Raw genomic sequence first — 17,707 nt, 5'->3', positions numbered from 1 at the left:
CAGTTTCCCTCCACTCGCCTCCTCTTCCTCCACTCCCTCCATCCTGCTGGACCTCCTGTGCACTGGATTACCTGGCACACTCTGGGACTGTCGCAGCACAAGCAACTTTGGTGCCATGCTCTAATTCCTCAAACGCTGTTACCTCTCTTTATGCTTAGCCCCGAAGTGGGAAGAAGGAAATAAATCTTGTTCCTTTTGGGATGTCATATCCTTGGGCGTTCTGGGGCCTTCCACGCCAGGCCTCCAAGCCCTGGTGCACCAAGGCTCAACATGGCTGAATACAGGGTTCTATTTCATCTTGGCAGAGACACAGACTTTCCACACACAAATTAACATTGTTTCATCTCATTTTGACACCATAATGTCTTTTCCATACACCTGCTCTGACATTTTCATGAAATCATCGCATCCCAATCAACTGAGTAGGGAATTAGCATTGTTACACCAAACATTCTGAAGTGTGGGTTATTTTTCATATCTAAATATCTCATCCCCATATGCTGCTTTGGAAAGATAAATTCAAGATCTAACATACTGCAAATTTAAAATTCTAAAATATGCATATTTGATTTTACAATCCCCCTATTGGCATTGTGTGCCATGCAAAGCTGTATTCATGCTTGGGTAAATGGGTAACTTTTAAAGTAAATCAAATCTAGGATTTCATAGGAAATGAACCCCTCTTTGATGTTTCAGCATTTTAAAATTAAGAAATATTCCTAGATTGTCATTCCTGACATTCCAAATAGTAATTATTCTTCTTGTGATTAATGGCGATGATAGTATTTCTGGTTTCTAAAATGTTTCTGCATACCTCCTAGATGGCGGTATAATAAACTCAATACAACTCGTTTATTATGGATTTCATTTCCATGCAGAAAACTGAGGCTCACAGATGCTGCATGTGGTATGTAAGGCACCAGCTCTAATGGGGAAAGGAGGGAATAGAACTTCAATCTTTTGATTTCCAGACTACCATATCATAAAGCACATGAGACAATACCCCTCTCAGAAATAGTGACTTTGCATACTACTCCTCCTAATTGTTGCTTAAATGAATCTAATGAATCTTAATTTTTTTTTTTTTTTTTTTTTTTTTTTTTTTTTTTTACTTTTTATCAGTGTCATTTTGTGATCCAAGAAATAGCCAACCCAAATCAGCTATGCGTGGGCTCTGGACAGTTGACTGAATGTTTGGAAGGGCCCATGTTAAACAGATTTTTGTCAAATAATGTTGCCACCACATAGGGTGATGTGAAAAGGCTTTTATGTGAAGTCTCAAACTGTAGTGCCCCCTACGTGTGCTGTGTGGGAAATGCCTAGGATTTGCTGATAAAGAAACATGAAAAGCAAACACAGAAATTGTTCTCATCCATGTGAAATGGCAGGAATACTTAGTTTGCCAGGGTAAAAACGTGCATTTAACAAATTTGAAACCAATGTTCCTCTATCTAAATACCTAATTACTTACACTTTCTCCTCATCCCCCTCAAACAATTCTCACTCTACAAGACCTTAGCCAAATGCTGTCTTTTTCCTATTAACTCTTCCAGATGAAATGATAAATAACCTTTATGAATTCATTTTAACCAAATACACTAAACTATTATAACACATGACAATTCGTTTGATATCTGTGTTTATATTTCCACCTTCTCCACTCCCAAAATTTAGCCTATTAAATCCTTGAGGGCAGAGATAGTATGTTATAATTTTCAAACCTCCAGTAATTAGCACTTGTTAAATAAACAAATTTAACGAAACATCTTCCTTACTTCCAAATATCTCCCTCAATTTATACTAGGCATGTAGCAAAACTATTAAATCAATATATATTCCAATCAATTCAACAAATACTGATTTCCACATCTAGTTTAGAGATACAGTGTGACCTCCATACTTTTTCTCATAATGCAATAGATTTTCTGCATTTTACAAAATACTTTAAGATATTTACCTATTTTGAAAACAAGTTGATATGGATGCACCTGAGACTTAAACATAAGACATTCTGTAAAGAATCCCAGAGCGAGAGGTGGATTCATTCTTCAAAGATCATTCCAACTCTGGTTTCTCCTCCAAGCTCAACTAGTGGAATTTTTATGAAGCTTAAGGTGTTGACACTCAAGAGAACAAGCATGGGGAATTTTGTTTCATTTTGCATGTAACCCCATTCAGGCCTATTTGCTCTGCTAAGCAGTTAACTCCTCACGCCTCTGGTAATTCTAATGGGTGTATACTTAATAGAATTAATATTTTTGTGATGGTAAATGGTTCCACCTTCTTAAAGTTTGCCACAAATAGCCAAGTACTGAAGAAAGGATCATTTTTTTCTTTAGGTGCTAGACTATTTAAAAAATTGTAGATATTAAAACACTCACCACTGAGTATCATCAATCATTCTCCCAATTCCAATGAGATTATTTCCAGATTCTGGTGTGGACAACAGGGTTGGGGCTGAAGGAAGCACATAACCTACATTTTCATGCACACCAGGCAGGAAGGTTGATCCGCAGCTGATCTATGCTTGCCCTACTGACATCACGTGATGCATTGTCAATAGTAGTCTCATTGCTGGCCAGGTCCACCCAAGGTCCTTAGGCTGTACAGATACCCACCACAATCTCACACATAAGGAGAGAAAATAGGATGTCCAAATGAGTCATGATGACCCTACACTGAAATCGTTTTGTGGCCCCAACCATCAGCTTCCCCGGAAATAAGTCTGCTACAAAGAGGAAGGTCCTGCTTCATTTTCCAACTCCCCCACCATGTGCTCTGAGGGCTGTGAATGCTTTAACAACATCCCAGCCCCGAAATGCACGGGAGCCAGTTTCCAAGGAAGAACAGCAGCAGTCGACCCCTAACAACGGGGCACAGGTAATGGATAAAAGCTCACCCCGATTTCCAAGTCGCCAAAAGAGTGATCACTGCTAGGTCTTTACCTCTGCTCAGGGTTCCATTTCCATGTGTGTAAGAGGTTATCGAGGTTTCTTTTCATTCCAACGGGTTGGCAGGGGAAGTCGTCGGGCTTTTGAGTGACGAAAACTCCTCTGCATGTGTGCCCATAAAACATTAAATGAGAAATACAGACGCTAGAACGCCCAAGTTAGAAGCTGAGAGCTAAACATCACAATGCGGATGTTCCCTATGCATTGGGATGAAACCTCTTGGACAAGATGCTGCACTCAGGAGTCTCAGTTCTTCTCCTGCAGATCCCCCGCCCGAGCCACTTCCGACCCGTCCCTCTATCCACGTTGCAGGGCGAGGTTCCATTAGTCAATACTCAGTGAGAAAAACTCTAAAAAACGGTGATGAATTGGAAAAAATCTTCACAATCTATACCTCCAACGAACGACTAATCTCCAGAATCTACAACGAACTCAAAGGAACGGTGAACAATTTTAATCGCCGTTATGACGCCCGTACGTAGCCGGAAGTGTGTCTGTCCAATTCCCGTCCGGCCGGACTTCAGACTGACTTCCTTTCCGGCGTTCTGGAGAGAATGCACGTGCCCTTCTCACCGGATTCTGTGTACCCAGAATCTCATTAGCCTACTGAGTGGGAATTGCAAGCCTCAGCCAGGCACAATGGCAGCTGAACACTGATTTGGTATCAACGTGTTTGTGCTGAATCCCTCATAAACAGGGAAGATGTTTCTTAGGATCCCTCGCAGACCACAGCTTCCTCACAGGTACCCAATGGGGAGACAAGAAGTGTACACAACTGGTATCCAGCCTTCCCTCTGGCTAATTCAGGAGCTGAAAGCCATGTGGTCATCACGGTCTTCTGAAGATTATTAATGAGAAAGCCACTTAGAACAAAGCCGTCCACAGTTACAGTTATTTCATCTTGAATACTAACAACACAAGGTCACTGCGCTGGAGGACTCCTTGGAAAACTGACACTTGTCCATTATGAAAATTCTTTGTTGATTGTTGTTGGGTCCAGAGTCTAGTTGTGTAGGGAACTAGAGAGAAAGAGAGAGACAGAGAGAGAGAGAGAGAGAGAGAGAGAGAGAAAAGAGAGGAAGACAGCAGAGAGGAGAGAGAGAGATTTGAAACCCATCTCACACCCTAAATGTGGGCAGGTTTGCAGACAGATATCTTGGAACTATGAGGTAAACATGGTCTAAATCCCCTGTTTTGGGAAGATAAGTGCTCAGAGTTCTGTAAGCTAAATGCACACTGCTGAAATGTGATTGAAAACTTTGTGATGTGAAGACTAAAAATCACAAGAAGGAGGCAGGCAGCGTTTAATCTTCTGTTGGATGACAATTCAAGATAGACTGATAGAGATACCTGCTGCCTGATAAACCAGTCAATATTGTAGATGGTAGATATTTGCAGTCAACAGGCCCTGGGAACAGGGAGGGGGGGTTGGGGACCACGGCATTTCTATACTGCAATTCTGCTCCCAGCTCCTTGCTAAGGAAGGAGAGACCTATAATTTGTCGTATTATGTTATCATACTATGGATCGAAAAGCATTCAAATTCTTCCAAGTAGACCATGCTAATCCTGTACATAGGCATTCTTCGGCCACATCATTGTCCATTGCAGATGGCATGTGTTAAACTATCCTGAAAGTGAAAGTGAAGGGTGGTCTTTGAAAGAACTCTACTTCTAGAAGAGCCAGATTTTCAGGCAGAAATTTTTCTGGTTTGTCTGTGCTTAAAATTCTTAGCTTTTTTTTTTTTCAAATACACTGGCAGGAATACACACCAAACACTCACAAAAGAACCAGAGAAATCACTGGTTCTGGCCAAATGAGTAGAACACACACACACACACACACACACACACACACACACACGGTGACTAAAGCAGGATAGTAATGTCCCTAGAGTAGTTTTCAAAGTGTGTGTGTGTGTGTGTGTGTGTGTGTACCTACATGTGCATATCCCTGGTAGTGCATTACTGCTTAGCTTATTTGGAGGAAATTTGAGAAAATATCTTTGAACATGGTTGTCTTACTGGATTTTATTTATTAAATAATTCACTAGGCTTTACTTCTGGAAAAATTTCCAACTATAGCAGACAGAAAGGAAGCCAAGGGAGGGTGTTTACAGCAAGGAGGGGCTGTGAAATATCTTCACTCCAGGTTCTTTATGAGGTAAAACCATGTCACACCACACCACCATCCCGGTTGCAAACTATTCATCTAATTTCCCTCTTTTTTGGGATATTTTGTTTTCCCCTAAATGTCAGCGTTTGCTGGGGGAAAAAATATTTTTGGTTGTTTCTTTGGAAGCTTCTTGCAGTATGCCTCCACCTGCTGGAAGGAATCAGGCATGTTGTTAGGTGCAGCTGCAGCCCTGCACGTTCAGAGCTGCCTATTTCTATGTAACTGAAGAAAACAGAAATTATAAATCTCTAGAAGAGATGTTTACTTATAAATATCACATGTAAATTAAATGCTATGCATCAACCTCTGGTAAAGTTGTATAATCAATGTATTTTAAATATAGTTTGAAATTAAAATAACTTCATTTTAAGGGAAACAATTTATGATGATGCAAGTAATCCAGGATGTCGATCAAAATATACCCAATTAAAGGTAAGGTGAAACGTAAATTGTGGCATTAAAGTTCCAAATGTTAACAAATGTTTTCATTTCCCCGACTGCAGTGTATCATTTTTATCAGCAATTGGAAGCATGCTGCATGTTAGACTCTGTGGACGCCTGCTTTACACAACAGAACACTCTGATGGTGTACATGTGCCATGGTACGTATAGAAATTCTAAGAATTCATATGATTTACCTGCTAGATCAGGGACTATTACAGTCTGCTGTTTAAATTCATATTTTAGCACTCTTTAAAAAGTGGATTATTATTGACCCAATAGACCATAACAGCTCCAAAGAAGCCGTTACTGTCCATCGTGTAAAGCCTTCATGGTGTGTGTTTTATTGAAGCTCTGTAGCTATCAGGATCTGCTTGTCAATCTAGCTGCCATGAGCGTGCACCAAATGCATGTGCTAAAGATGCCTTGTAAATTGAAGCTTTAGTCAAATTACCCTTGTTCTTGTCCAATAAGCCATGGTATAAAATTGGATATTTCCACTGCAGTTTCTTTCTCCACCTCCAGAATTCCATCTCCCTGTATTTATAGAGGTTGAAATTTTGAAATGTGGATAAAGGAGTGGTGATTCGATTTCAAGATTCAAAAAAAAAAAGCAGGAAGAAAATTGAAGATAGTTTTGCTTTGCATGAAAAAACATCTCAAAGAATGCATGAATTTACCAGCTTCCAGGAGGCTGGCGGTGGTCACAGTGAGATTTCTCTACTTTAGGCTTTTGGGAATCCAAATAAGATTTTTGTTGAATTTTCTACGTGCTAATTTTGTGTTTTCCACCTGTCTGTCCTCTTCTTTCATTTAACAAAAAATGAACATTGGAACATTTTGCCAGGAAAAAAAGAGAAAAAAAAAAAACACTTTTTTAGTTACTTGTACCTTTAGTGAAAATAAAATAATACTTTGAGGTCTCAAGCTGTAGGTGCAGCCCTTTCAGTGTTTTCCTGGGCTGGTGAGAGGTTTTGGCAAAGCCGTCCTGACACCCACATGGCATAGAGAGCGTATTTGTGATGACGATTAAGCCATTTGTTAGTCTCTTCCTGATATGGCTGAAGCCGTGCAAATCAGCATGGATTCCCAATCCTCAGAGACAGGGTATGTTCTAGAAATCAAGCTATGAACAAAAAGTTCAGGCTGGATTACCCGAAGGAGATCCAGGCTTAATGTCACTAGGTGTATGTGCTTACTTTCTGGCTGAGAGCAAACGTTTGGTAAGTTTCTGAGCTAGGAAGATGCTTACGGAACTGTGGTTTGAAAAACATACAGTCAGCAGAATATATCCGCTTAAAGAGACCAGTATTTCTTCAAGTTATTGAAGAAAAAAAGAATAGGAAGGGTGAGATTAAGTGCTGTACAACTTTGTTCTTTCCCGTAAGAAATAGTAAAAGCTCATATTTTTATACTATGTTATTTCAATCTATAATTGTTATAATTGATAGCTTAAAATCCTAAAGTTCAATGGTAATGTGACAAATGGGAGATAGAGCTAGAGCAAACTCAATGAGGTATTTTTTTAGTTCCATATCACGTCAGATAAATGGATAGAGGGTTAAGAACTGCAAATTTCTAAGAAATCACCAGCGTAATTCTCTCGGGAAAGTATAGTTTATTTTCATTTTGCAAATATCTGCTAACCGCTGCATCACCCTCCTGTGCTCAAGAGAAAGGAGCACAGTGTGTCCCCCTGGCACTGTGGAGTAAAGCATGAGAAAATTTTCCACGCAGCCCTGCCATAACAAATCTCAGCTGGTCCTCTGCTGTCCTCTGGGGAGAATGCATTTGAACTCATCCCAAAGAGCTGGTTTTCTACCCTGGAGGTCTCCGATGGCTACTGCGAGAAGAGAGCCATGTCCTGAAAGCAGTGATACAGATTGGCAGCCACTGCAGGGATGCAGAATGTCGATGAGTGTGTGTATTGTAAGGGATTCTCAACCCCTCCCTAGCACCCACAGGGGCTGTCCACAGCCTGCAGCTTGGGCAGGAGGGAGTTAATGCGGGGCAGCTGCCTGGCGGGGACCAGCTGAAACAGATCAGCTGGGAACTGGCCTCCCCTCTGCATTAACCCTCAGAGGGATGCAGAGACCCAGGACAGAGGCCAGCCTGCTGTGCTGCACCTCTGCCTCATTTATTCAGGGGAGACACACGCGTGTGCACGTATACACACACGCAAACACACACACACACACACAGAGTTCATTTTACGTCCTGACCCCTTCTGCCTCTTGTCCTGATTTGAATGAGAAGTTCTATTTCTAAACACAGTGCTTTCTCACTGGGCTATTTTTGTCATATAGTATGCTGAGTTGCTGCCTTAAAAAAAATATATATATATATATTTGCACACACACACATGCACACACACAACAGGCGTGCAGCCCTTACAGGCTGATGATTCTGCCTCTTGCCAAGGGAATTCCTGGACAGACACTACTCTGAAAGAAAACCCTTCTGGCTTTGGAAGTGTGGCCGGGCAAGGCAGGCGGAGGTCATGGAGGGGCCGGCGTGATGGAGTCCTCCGTGCAGCTGCCTACGCAGCCCGACGCTGGCATGCACACTAGGACGTGTCGTGCAGCATCCGACCAGAGCACACTCACGAGGACACATGTGGGCCCACCTATTTACCATCAGAGAAACAAAATCACGCACTTTTACTTTGAAAGAAGGGGGAAACTGGCAAGTTATTATTTGAAATAAAATGGAATTTTAGGATAATTATTTTCTTTACGATCCCTTTTATTTCCCTATTTTTCATTTGAATTCGGGTCTAGCCCGCATACAAAGAAATTGGCACTCTCTGCCACCCGTCAACATTTGAGTATTTGGCAAAGTTATGACTTCGGTTCCATACACGACAGCCGAATAAAAGAGCTGCAAACCCAGAAGAAAAGCAGAGTCCTGGGGGCGGCGGGGGAGAGGTTCACAGAATTGCATTTCCAGGGGATCCGATCCAGTGCCTGGAGTCCTCCATGCAGCACACACCCACCCTCAGCACGTTACCAATGTGTTTGCACCGTCAGTAAATCATATTTCTAGCACTGTACTAATTACAGGGGCGGCAATGCATATAATAAAAAGTTTGTGCCCACCGTGCTTGGCACACACCCCTTCTGGGATACTGTTGAGCTCATTCATGATTTCTGCTTGTGAAGACATTCATCCAAAACATGCCTTTAATTGTGATGTCAAGCACGAGAGCAAATCTTCAGAATCAGAGAGGCAGCATCCTTTCACATCCATTCTGATCAGATTCAACTTTCTTTTATTCATTGTTATTAGTCACTGTATTTCTGGCACAAAGGGGGATTTGGTAGTCAGAGAAACTGAAACTTGGGTGGCAAAAAGCAGTTGTGTTGGCTCCTCTCTTCCCCAGGAAAGAAGCGAGCCCTTTAAAAGATATTTCTCGGGAAGAAACGAGCAATCCATACAGTACAGCCTTGTGTGGAGCAGAAAATGAGGCTGCGTGCTCGCTGATGTCTAGTTACTGCAAACTTAGCATCACAATGCCCGCACTGCCAGGCCCTGAGCCTCCTGGGAGAGCATCCCTGAAAACCCGAATGGAACCAGAACTGCTCTTTCCCGGAGTCCCCGTTCCACCGCCGTGCGCAGGGAGCAGGGCAGAGGCTGGCATCACCTCCCGCTGGGGCCTGTGTCTCCGGGCTCATATGAGGAGGGAGATTTGTGAATGATGGATATGGAAAGGCAGGACTTGTGTTGAAAAGGAACGTAAAAGGAGGGAAAAAAACTTGAAATTTAGAATCAGAATCTTGATTTTTTTTTCATAGACACATTTGTAAGTTGATTAAAGGCTTTCAAGGCATGTCCTTGCAGAATGTGGAGAAAGTTAAAAAGGAAAAGAGCAAATGCTTCCCTCATTCCCCTCTGCTGAGCCTGTGCGGGAGGCGGCCCACCAGCGACACACACCCTCAGGACGCCTGGCTCTCAAAACCCATAGGAGAGCTGCCATTTGCTCTCAGACACATTTGCTCTCTGATGTCTGAGTCAAGGAAGGAGGAAAGGGCCCTGAGAAGGATGCAGACTTGCACACTCAGTGAAGACCCTCCGTGCATGGTGCTGAGGGCATGTTCGTGGTCAGAAGGGAAGAGAACAGCTCTGTTTCTGGAACTCTGTACGATTTTGGAGGGGCCAGTGGGAGCACTGGGAGGGAGGGCAGCAGGGCCAGCCATGTATGGCAAGACTGGGGACTATCTCTCTCATGCCATGCTCCCCCATATCGCAGAGGTGCCCTGTGAACTCTGAACCCCCAGATAGTGCAGCCATGGCAGGGGGCTCCAAGATCCCGGAGCCAGGCCTCCCTCTTGGGAGGCCTCCCCTTTCCCGAAAGTGGGCGTGGGGGCAGAGAACATCTTAATGCTCACAAACAGGGGGCAATGAGGCATTTGATCCATGGCCTCTAATTATCTGTACAACTTTAATAGTCTTCGCGTTCATTATCTTGGAGATGAGAAATAAAGGACTGAGTCATAGGCATCCATATTTTAAGTTTATTTATTGCCTCGCTGAAATCAAAAAGCAGGGGAAGAACTCTCAAAACTTGGCCTGTGCAAGACAAAAGGATTTTGCTCCATTCCAGGACTGATTGAGTGTTTCAGGACCCAGAGGAGGCTGGACAAGTCCCAGCTCAGAACAGGCTCTCAAGGGGTTCCTGGGGGTCTCCAGGGACAGGGCACCAGGACGGCCAGCAGGGAAGGCGGTGGCCCTGCCAGGAGAGCCCACTGGAAGCAGCATGGAAACAAGCTCCTATGAGTGGGCGACTTGCCGTCTCTCCACCCCAGGCAGCATCACGTATGAGCCATTAAGTAATGACACAGGGTTACTACATTGAAAAGATATCTTGCCAGATGTTGTACACAAACACTGCTGAAGCACAAACAGGAGGCCGGAGCGTGGCGCTGAAGGCTGGAGGCTGAAGGCTCCCGGCAAGGCAGCCCTGGGAGCGGTTCCCCCTCCCTCTCCTTTCACCATGTTGTGAACAACCTGCTCCGCTTCTCAGGAACAGCTGGAGGACTGAAACAATGAGGAAAGGGGCAGAGAGCATGCCCTAGGAGCGGTTAGACCCCCTGACCAGCTCCGGCCAGGGAGCAGCGGGCCTGACTTCAGGGGAAATGCCCACTCTCCCTCCACAGTCGTGTCTCCGGTGTTCCAGTTTAATTACCTTCTTCACTGCTGCCTTAAATGAAGACTCTAAACACCTTCCCCTTGTATCGTGCTTATACGCGAAGCCAGCAGTCAAACGGCACCGTTTATAATGTCTCGGCTCCTATTCTGTGACTTCTTCTCCCCCTTTTAACCTGAATCTCTAACCTATTTTAAACATGCCATCCCCCCGCCCCATTAACAGAAGGGATCCTTTTTTCTCTGTCTGTCTTTCCCCCTCAGTAGATGAACTTTAAATGCAATCCTGCGCTCCTCCTGGCTGACCCGCCTGCTGTGAGTAATTGTCTAGAGAGAATAGGAGAATCTAAGAGCTTTTGTGAAAGGGAATAGAGAAGACAGACATTATTATGATTTTGAATCCGGAGCTCTCTTCTTTTCTTTCTTTCTTTTTATTTTTTTTTTCCTGGATCTAACAGCTGTTTCCCATCACAACTGGTGTTTGAAAGACATTGCAAAAATGACTGTATCCGTATCACAATTAGTTTCACAGGCAGCTAATAACTTACTTGCCATCCATGCCTGATTTAATCAGGACAGCCCTGATTTACGAGTGTTTGTCCCAGTGTCCGGCCCTCTCTGCCATTTCCTCGGGGTGGGTGCCCTTTGGGGTGCTGATGGAGGGAAACGCCCCCTTTAGGGCTGCCTGTTCGCCAAGCAAGGCGAGAATGGGCCCCTGGGCTTCTTCCCAGACAGGAGAACCCCAGACCCAGAGACTCAAGAGCTGGGTGGGGCGAGGCAGCCTCTCCTGGGTCACACCTACCCCTCCTACCCCACCCCACTCACCTGCCTCCCTCGCCTCCCCTGGGTCACACCTACCCCTCCACCCCCGCCCCACTCACCTGCCTCCCTCTCCTCCCCAGCACAGAGCCCGCTCACACTTTAAGGTCAAAGATAGTTCCAAGCTTCACATTCGTTCAGACATAAAAGCCCCAAGCCTTTGGTGGGGAGGCTGCTGTCAATGGTGCCAAATTATGCGTGTCTAGTTTTTGTGATGTGATCTACTGCCGTTCATTAGGGACTGAGCTGGGCCCATCGACTCATTTTTCTTGGGGCAGCGAGCTGGTCTGCAGGGAGTCCCGGTACTGAGAGGCCAATCCGTCCTTTGCTCACTCAGCAACTTTGCTCTTTGAATTTTTTTTTTTTAATGAAAAATTTTAATGCAGAATAGAGGAATCAGGCCTTGGACATAGAAGTGAATGGATCAGATCTTGCAGGAGCCAAGCCCTGGAATATATTAATATGTAGTGAGTGCAGTAACAACTTTGAAACATTCACAAATCTGTCTGGCAGGGCATGTCTCCTGTTTTAAAGTGTCACTGCTGGGCCTTAATTACACACATAAGAATAAGGTAAGGGGGCGTGTCACACTTCGGAATTTTAGAAATTCACATTGTATAAAACACTGCACCTCTAAAAGGCTACGCAGACCACACTAACGTGTCAGAACTTCCCTCTTTGGCAAACATACAAAAGACTCGTGCAAAGAGTAACGGAAGTTGAATACAACGGGCTAAAAGCAATGCTTTTCTGTTCCTAAGCGACCAGAACTGGGCCAAGGAGACTCAGCGTTTAAATATCCCGGTAATGGATCAGTGAAGGAATGAAGAGACTTGTCCACCATTCAGCTGCTCCAGCTGCTCCAGCTGCTTCAGCTGCTCCAGCTGCTTCAGTCCATCTTGGCAACTTCTGGTGGCAGGGAAGTGACAGGCATCAGGGTGGAGGGCAGGGCGGAGGGCAGGGCGGGAGTCCTGAGAGGCGGGCATGGTGGATGCACCAGCTGGGCCTTTGAACTGCCATCTCCTGTGCCATCCCTTCAGGGAGACCTCTTCCTAAGGCTCTCCGTTCTAGGGAGCAAAGGTCCTGTCCCAAGGTTTAGAAAGCAAAGTCCTCAAGACTGCTACCAGTCCAGCGAGACCAAAACCAAGAGAGTTTCCCAGAGCCCCCAGGAGGGCAGGAGATCAGATGGACGAGCAGGCGTCCTGCAGAACGCTTCTCATCCCAGCACCCTGTCCACAGCATCACCACGGAGGCCCAAGTGAAACAAAGGTGAGGACAAATATCTGCCCTGTAGTACCTGAAATGGCCATTTCACCCAAACCCAGGGAAGCTACCTGCTGTTGTACAAAGTAAAGACACACGCGCTCCTGAAAATATGGCATCAGGTGGTGACTGCACAGACAGCACACTCCAGCCTGCGCGAGAGCCCCTCGTCAGCTCACAACTCACAACTATCTCACAGGCTCTCAGGCTCGGCAGTCACCACGCCTGGGAAGCAAAAGCCTCCATTCCCGACAGTCATCACAATCTGTTTGCAATTACCAAGGAAAGAAAAGAAAGATCCTGAAGACCCATCCTCACGGTGTTAAATGGAGCCTTTGGTTTTCTATCTGTGTTGCTGATGAGCCCGTATTTTTGGAGAAGCTGTAACAGGAACTATGGGGGACTTAAGTTCCCTTTTGTTTTGTGTTTTTCTTTATCAGGCATTTTCTTTTGCGAAGAAAGGTCAGAGGTGGAGACAGTATTCCCTCATTTGTTAGGAAGGCACTGAGCAGAAAGAAGTTTCGTAAGAGGTTATTTCAAATAAATTATTTAAAGAAAAAACAAGACTGCCATCCAATGCCAGGGATGGACGTCTGAGATGCTTACCAGCCTCCAGCTTACATTTGGCATTATTTCTTACATTTTTCTGCATACTTTTTTCCTCCATGTGCAAACACAGGCCAAGTTTGGTTGTTTCAGGGCCATGCTAGGATTGGACTCTGCACAAGTACTGCAGTCAAAGAGGAGAAAATGAAAGAGAAAAGTGACTGCCGATCCATCTCACTTGGCATGTTTATATGTTCTTTTAAGCAAAAAAAAAAAAAAAATCCTGTTTACCAAATGGAGTGTCAGGAACATTGTGTAAAAGAACACTTATCTGTGAAACTTTGATCTTTCTCCGAAGCACCATTAGCAGAGACTCACGGGATGATTGCTTGGGAGCAGGGGCAGGCAGAGGGGAGGGTGGAGGAAGGGACTTTTCAAGGGGGAAAAAGCTTATTGTGCTACCTATGGTTGCATTTAGAACAGAAATCCTGTGAAATCCCAGGAAACAAGCTGAAGCTGGGCCACTGGCTGGGCAATGCCACCACCCAGGCCCCCTGTGCCCACAGAAACATGGGCCAGGGCCTGGCTTCAGTCAGCCCCTCGCTAAGGCCAGCTCCAGGAAGACAGTCCAGCAGCTCTAGGGCAGGGCAGGGGGCAGCCCAGGCTCCAGCCTCCTCCTCCGGAAGCTGGAGAGCACCGCATGATTTGTTACTGAGATCAGGAAATCAGAGGCTTATGAAATTTCCAGTTACTTTCTGTTTCATCTAGGTCTGGCAAAAACAAGCAGAAGAAGAAAGAAAAGAAAAAGGTGGGAGGGAGAAAAGGAGGAAGGAAGAGGGGGAGGGAGGGAGGAAGGGAAGAAGGAAGGAAGGAAGGAAGGAAGGAAGGAAGGAAGGAAGGGAGTGAGGGAGGGAGGGAGGGAGGGAGGGAGGGAAGTGAAGGGAGGGAGGGTGGGAGGGAGGGAGGGAGGGAAAGTAGGAAGGAAGGAAGGAAGGTGGAAAAGAGGGAAGGAGGGTAGGAAGGAAGGAAGGAAGGTGGGAAGGAGGGAAGGAGGGTAGGAAGGAAGGAAGGAACGAAGGAAGGAAGGGAGGGAGGGATGGAAGGAAGGCAGGAAGGCAGAAAGGAGGGAAGGAGGGAAGGAGGGAAGGAAAGAAGGAGAAGGGAAGGGAAGGGAAAGGAAGGGAAGGGAAGGGAAGGGAAGGGAAGGGAAGGGAAGGGAAGGGAAGGGAAGGGAAGGGAAGGGAAGGGAAGGGAAGGGAAGGGAAAGGAATAAACACTCTCATATGATTAGGATTTTCATGTCCAGCTTAATTCTTTCATTTTTACCTGTAAAGGAACAAACAAAACCTGTATGTAGAAAAGAAATCGTAGTTTGTACTACATATGTTTAAATTGGAAATGTTCAAGGAAGAGCAAGGAAGAATTAGGGAACTGACAAAAGGACTTCATGGGAAGGCCTGGGGCAGGTGCCGACGATGGCGCAGCTCAGGGCAGAGAACAGCGGAGCGTCCCCAGTCAGTTTCTGCTTGTGGCAGCACAAGTGGCACTCACTGGAGGAGTAGTGTGGCCCCTGCACGTGTCTTTGGAGGATCCAAAATTCACATGAGTCTGAGTTCTTCAAATGCTGCCGATGGCATTGCCTGGTAAGAAAAGTCTAATGATTGTGGAAATGCTTCCATTGCACAAAGGCTTCCATTAGGCCCTGGCTCATCAGCCTACCTCACTGAGCATCCACATTTCTCTTCAAACCTCCTGGACGGGGCCCAGCATGCTGGGCAGGAGCCGAGTTTCTGAACTAGTTCTGTGTCCCTTTTGGAAGTGCTTCCCATGCACCTTCTATAGGTCAAAGAGGGTTAACCACCAAGAGCTGTAGAAGCCTAGGGCATAGTCTCTGTCCATAAACAAAACAAAAGAACGTTCTTGATAGAGGCCAAAGAGCCCTCAAGAACCATTAGCGAAAGCAATAATTCTATATGATAAATTGCCAAAAACATGACACGTGCAATTAAAAATGGAAGCCAATGGAAGTACTGGCCAGGAGAGTGAAGTCAGTGAGAGCAACGGTGAGGGGCAAAGGCATCAGAGAGGCCTTCAGAGGGCAAGTGACTTGGATGATCAAACATTCCAGATCTGACGTGGGGCCAGGGCCCTGGGTGCCCAGTGAACACTGTCTGTCACACTTGCAACAAAAGGCGTGGAGTGCCACAAATCACAGAAACCAAAGGGCCCGTGAAAAAGTAAATGTAAAGCCGGGCACAGTAGCTCACCCCTGTAAACCCAACACTTTGCGAGGCCAAGGTAGGCAGATCACTTGTAGTCAAGAGTTCGAGACCAGCCTGGCCAACATGGTGAAACCATCTCTACTAAAAATGTAAAAATTAACCAGGCATGGTGGCACACACCTGTAATCCCAGCTACTCAGGAGGCTGAGGCACAAGAATCACTTGAACCCAGGAGGCAGAGGTTGCAGTGAGCTGAGATCGCACCATTGCACCCCAGCCTGGGCAACAGAACCAAGCCCTGTCTCAATTAAAAAAAAAAAAAAAAAAAAAGTAAATATAGAAAGTCACCTGGGCAGTGAGGCGGCTTGACACCCCTTACCTATTAGGGGATACTGGGGACGCAGATAGATTTCTCTGAGCTTCCGTTGCTTTGACTGTAAAATGGGAATTGTAGCATTGTCCCCCTGACCCCAAAGGATGCTATGTAAAGTTGAGATATAAACAGAAAGCAACAAGGATTTTCATTTTAGTTGGAATCTCGTTTCAACGCCACTAAAAGTCAGGTTCTTTCATGTATCTGGAGTCAATCCAAAGAACCCAGCATGGTTACTATTTTCAGCAGAAGCCACAGAGAAGTAAATACAGTGCCTCAAATCTCCCAGCGGTAATGAATCAAGGACTAGAATTTGCTCTTTATCGGCAAATTCTATATTCTTTTACAACATTATTTTATAAAAGATTCTAAGTTAGACTTTCACAAGCGTTCAAACAATTCAATGTTCTAAGTTGTTACTTTCGATTGACAATTTACTAAGAATCGATTCAAAAGCAATGTGTATGCCACGTAGCTAATACCCTTCCCTCCATTTCATCTTGCTGCAAGACAGAGGGAGGCAATGCTAGGCTTGTCTGACAAATGATGAAAGTAAGGTTTAGCGTTTGTTTGTTTGTTTGTTTGTTTGAGACGAAGTTTCACTGTCTCCCAGGCTGGAGTGCAGTGGCACAATCTCGACTCATTGCAACCTCCACCTCCCAGGTTCAAGCAATTCTCCTGCCTCAACCTCCTGAGTAGCTGGGACTACAGGTGAAAGCCACCACGCCCAGCTGATTTTTGTATTTTTAGTAGAGATGGGGTTTCACCATGTTCGTCAGACTGGTCACGAACTCCTGACCTCAGGTGATCCACGCACCTCGGCCTCCCAAAGTGCTGGGATTACAGGCGTGAGCCACCGCGCCTAGCCGAGGTTCAGCATTTAATTAGCCAAAATAGCACCTCCAGAAATGTCCAGAAATGTGCCAGAATTGCAGAGCAGGTCTATCTGCCTCCAGCAGCCAGTGGTCTTCCCTGTCATGAAGCCATGGTCACCCCTCAGGACATCTAGTCACCCACAAAAGATCACAGCTAGCTTATTAGCTGTGTGGCCTTGGGCAAGTCCTGTGGTCTCTGTCGGGCTCCTCATCTATGAAATGGCTATGTTAATAGTATCCACCTAAGCCTGGGTGTGTACATTAAATTAAAATTTTAATTTTAATCTTTAATTTGAGTTCAATTAAAAGTTAATTCAATTTAATTAATTAAATTATATCTATTAAAATAACCTGGGTTAAAGCTAAAATACTACCTACCTAATGCAGGCAGCTTGGTGTGAACTGAAGGAAAGAAAATATATAAAGGGCTTAGCTGAGAACAACGCCTGGCATATTTTAACACTTTACAAATGTTTGTCTTCAGTAGTAAGAGTGTCATTATCATTACTGTCATCTTTATTATTATTTTGGTTGTGGCCAAGAGAGTTCACTCAGGTTCACACTACTGGTCTGAAAACTGTTCCATGTAGGTTTTTATGCAATAGTCAATAAAAACGTGATTTTGACATCATTTCTTACAATGTCCTATAAATTCTACCTACATTTGATACATGTGAATATTTGGCAAACTGATCAAGGTCTATCATCTGCCCTTCGTGCTGCTCATAGTGCTTCATCGCCAGCAACTCAACCCATTTTCAAAGGTCACCATATCTTGCAATTCGATGTTTACACACGCAGCTGCTGCTTTAACCCAGACCCCTAGCACTGCTTCTTTAGAAATATGACTATGCCCAGGGTCTGATAAATCAATCAATCAACTCCAATCAATGCACT

The 17,707-nt window shown here is 45.0% G+C and overlaps 1 long non-coding RNA gene across 3 annotated transcripts in view; it reads right to left on the bottom strand.

Annotated features, from left to right (window-relative positions):
- Positions 1-3,449, bottom strand: part of LOC126941272 (uncharacterized) — a 199,132-nt gene extending 195,683 nt beyond the window's left edge. For all 3 annotated transcript variants that reach the window (XR_007721219.1, XR_007721220.1, XR_007721221.1), the window contains exon 1: positions 2,480-3,449. This is a non-coding gene — a long non-coding RNA (uncharacterized LOC126941272). The remainder of the gene's footprint in view (positions 1-2,479) is intronic.
- Between the last annotated feature and the right edge of the window lie 14,258 nt (positions 3,450-17,707).

This window comes from Macaca thibetana, chromosome 18, assembly GCF_024542745.1.
Source record: "Macaca thibetana thibetana isolate TM-01 chromosome 18, ASM2454274v1, whole genome shotgun sequence".
Classification (NCBI taxonomy): domain Eukaryota; kingdom Metazoa; phylum Chordata; class Mammalia; order Primates; family Cercopithecidae; genus Macaca; species Macaca thibetana.
The sequence above is the reverse complement of the archived record's forward strand: the minus strand, read 5'-3'. Positions and strand labels throughout refer to the sequence as shown.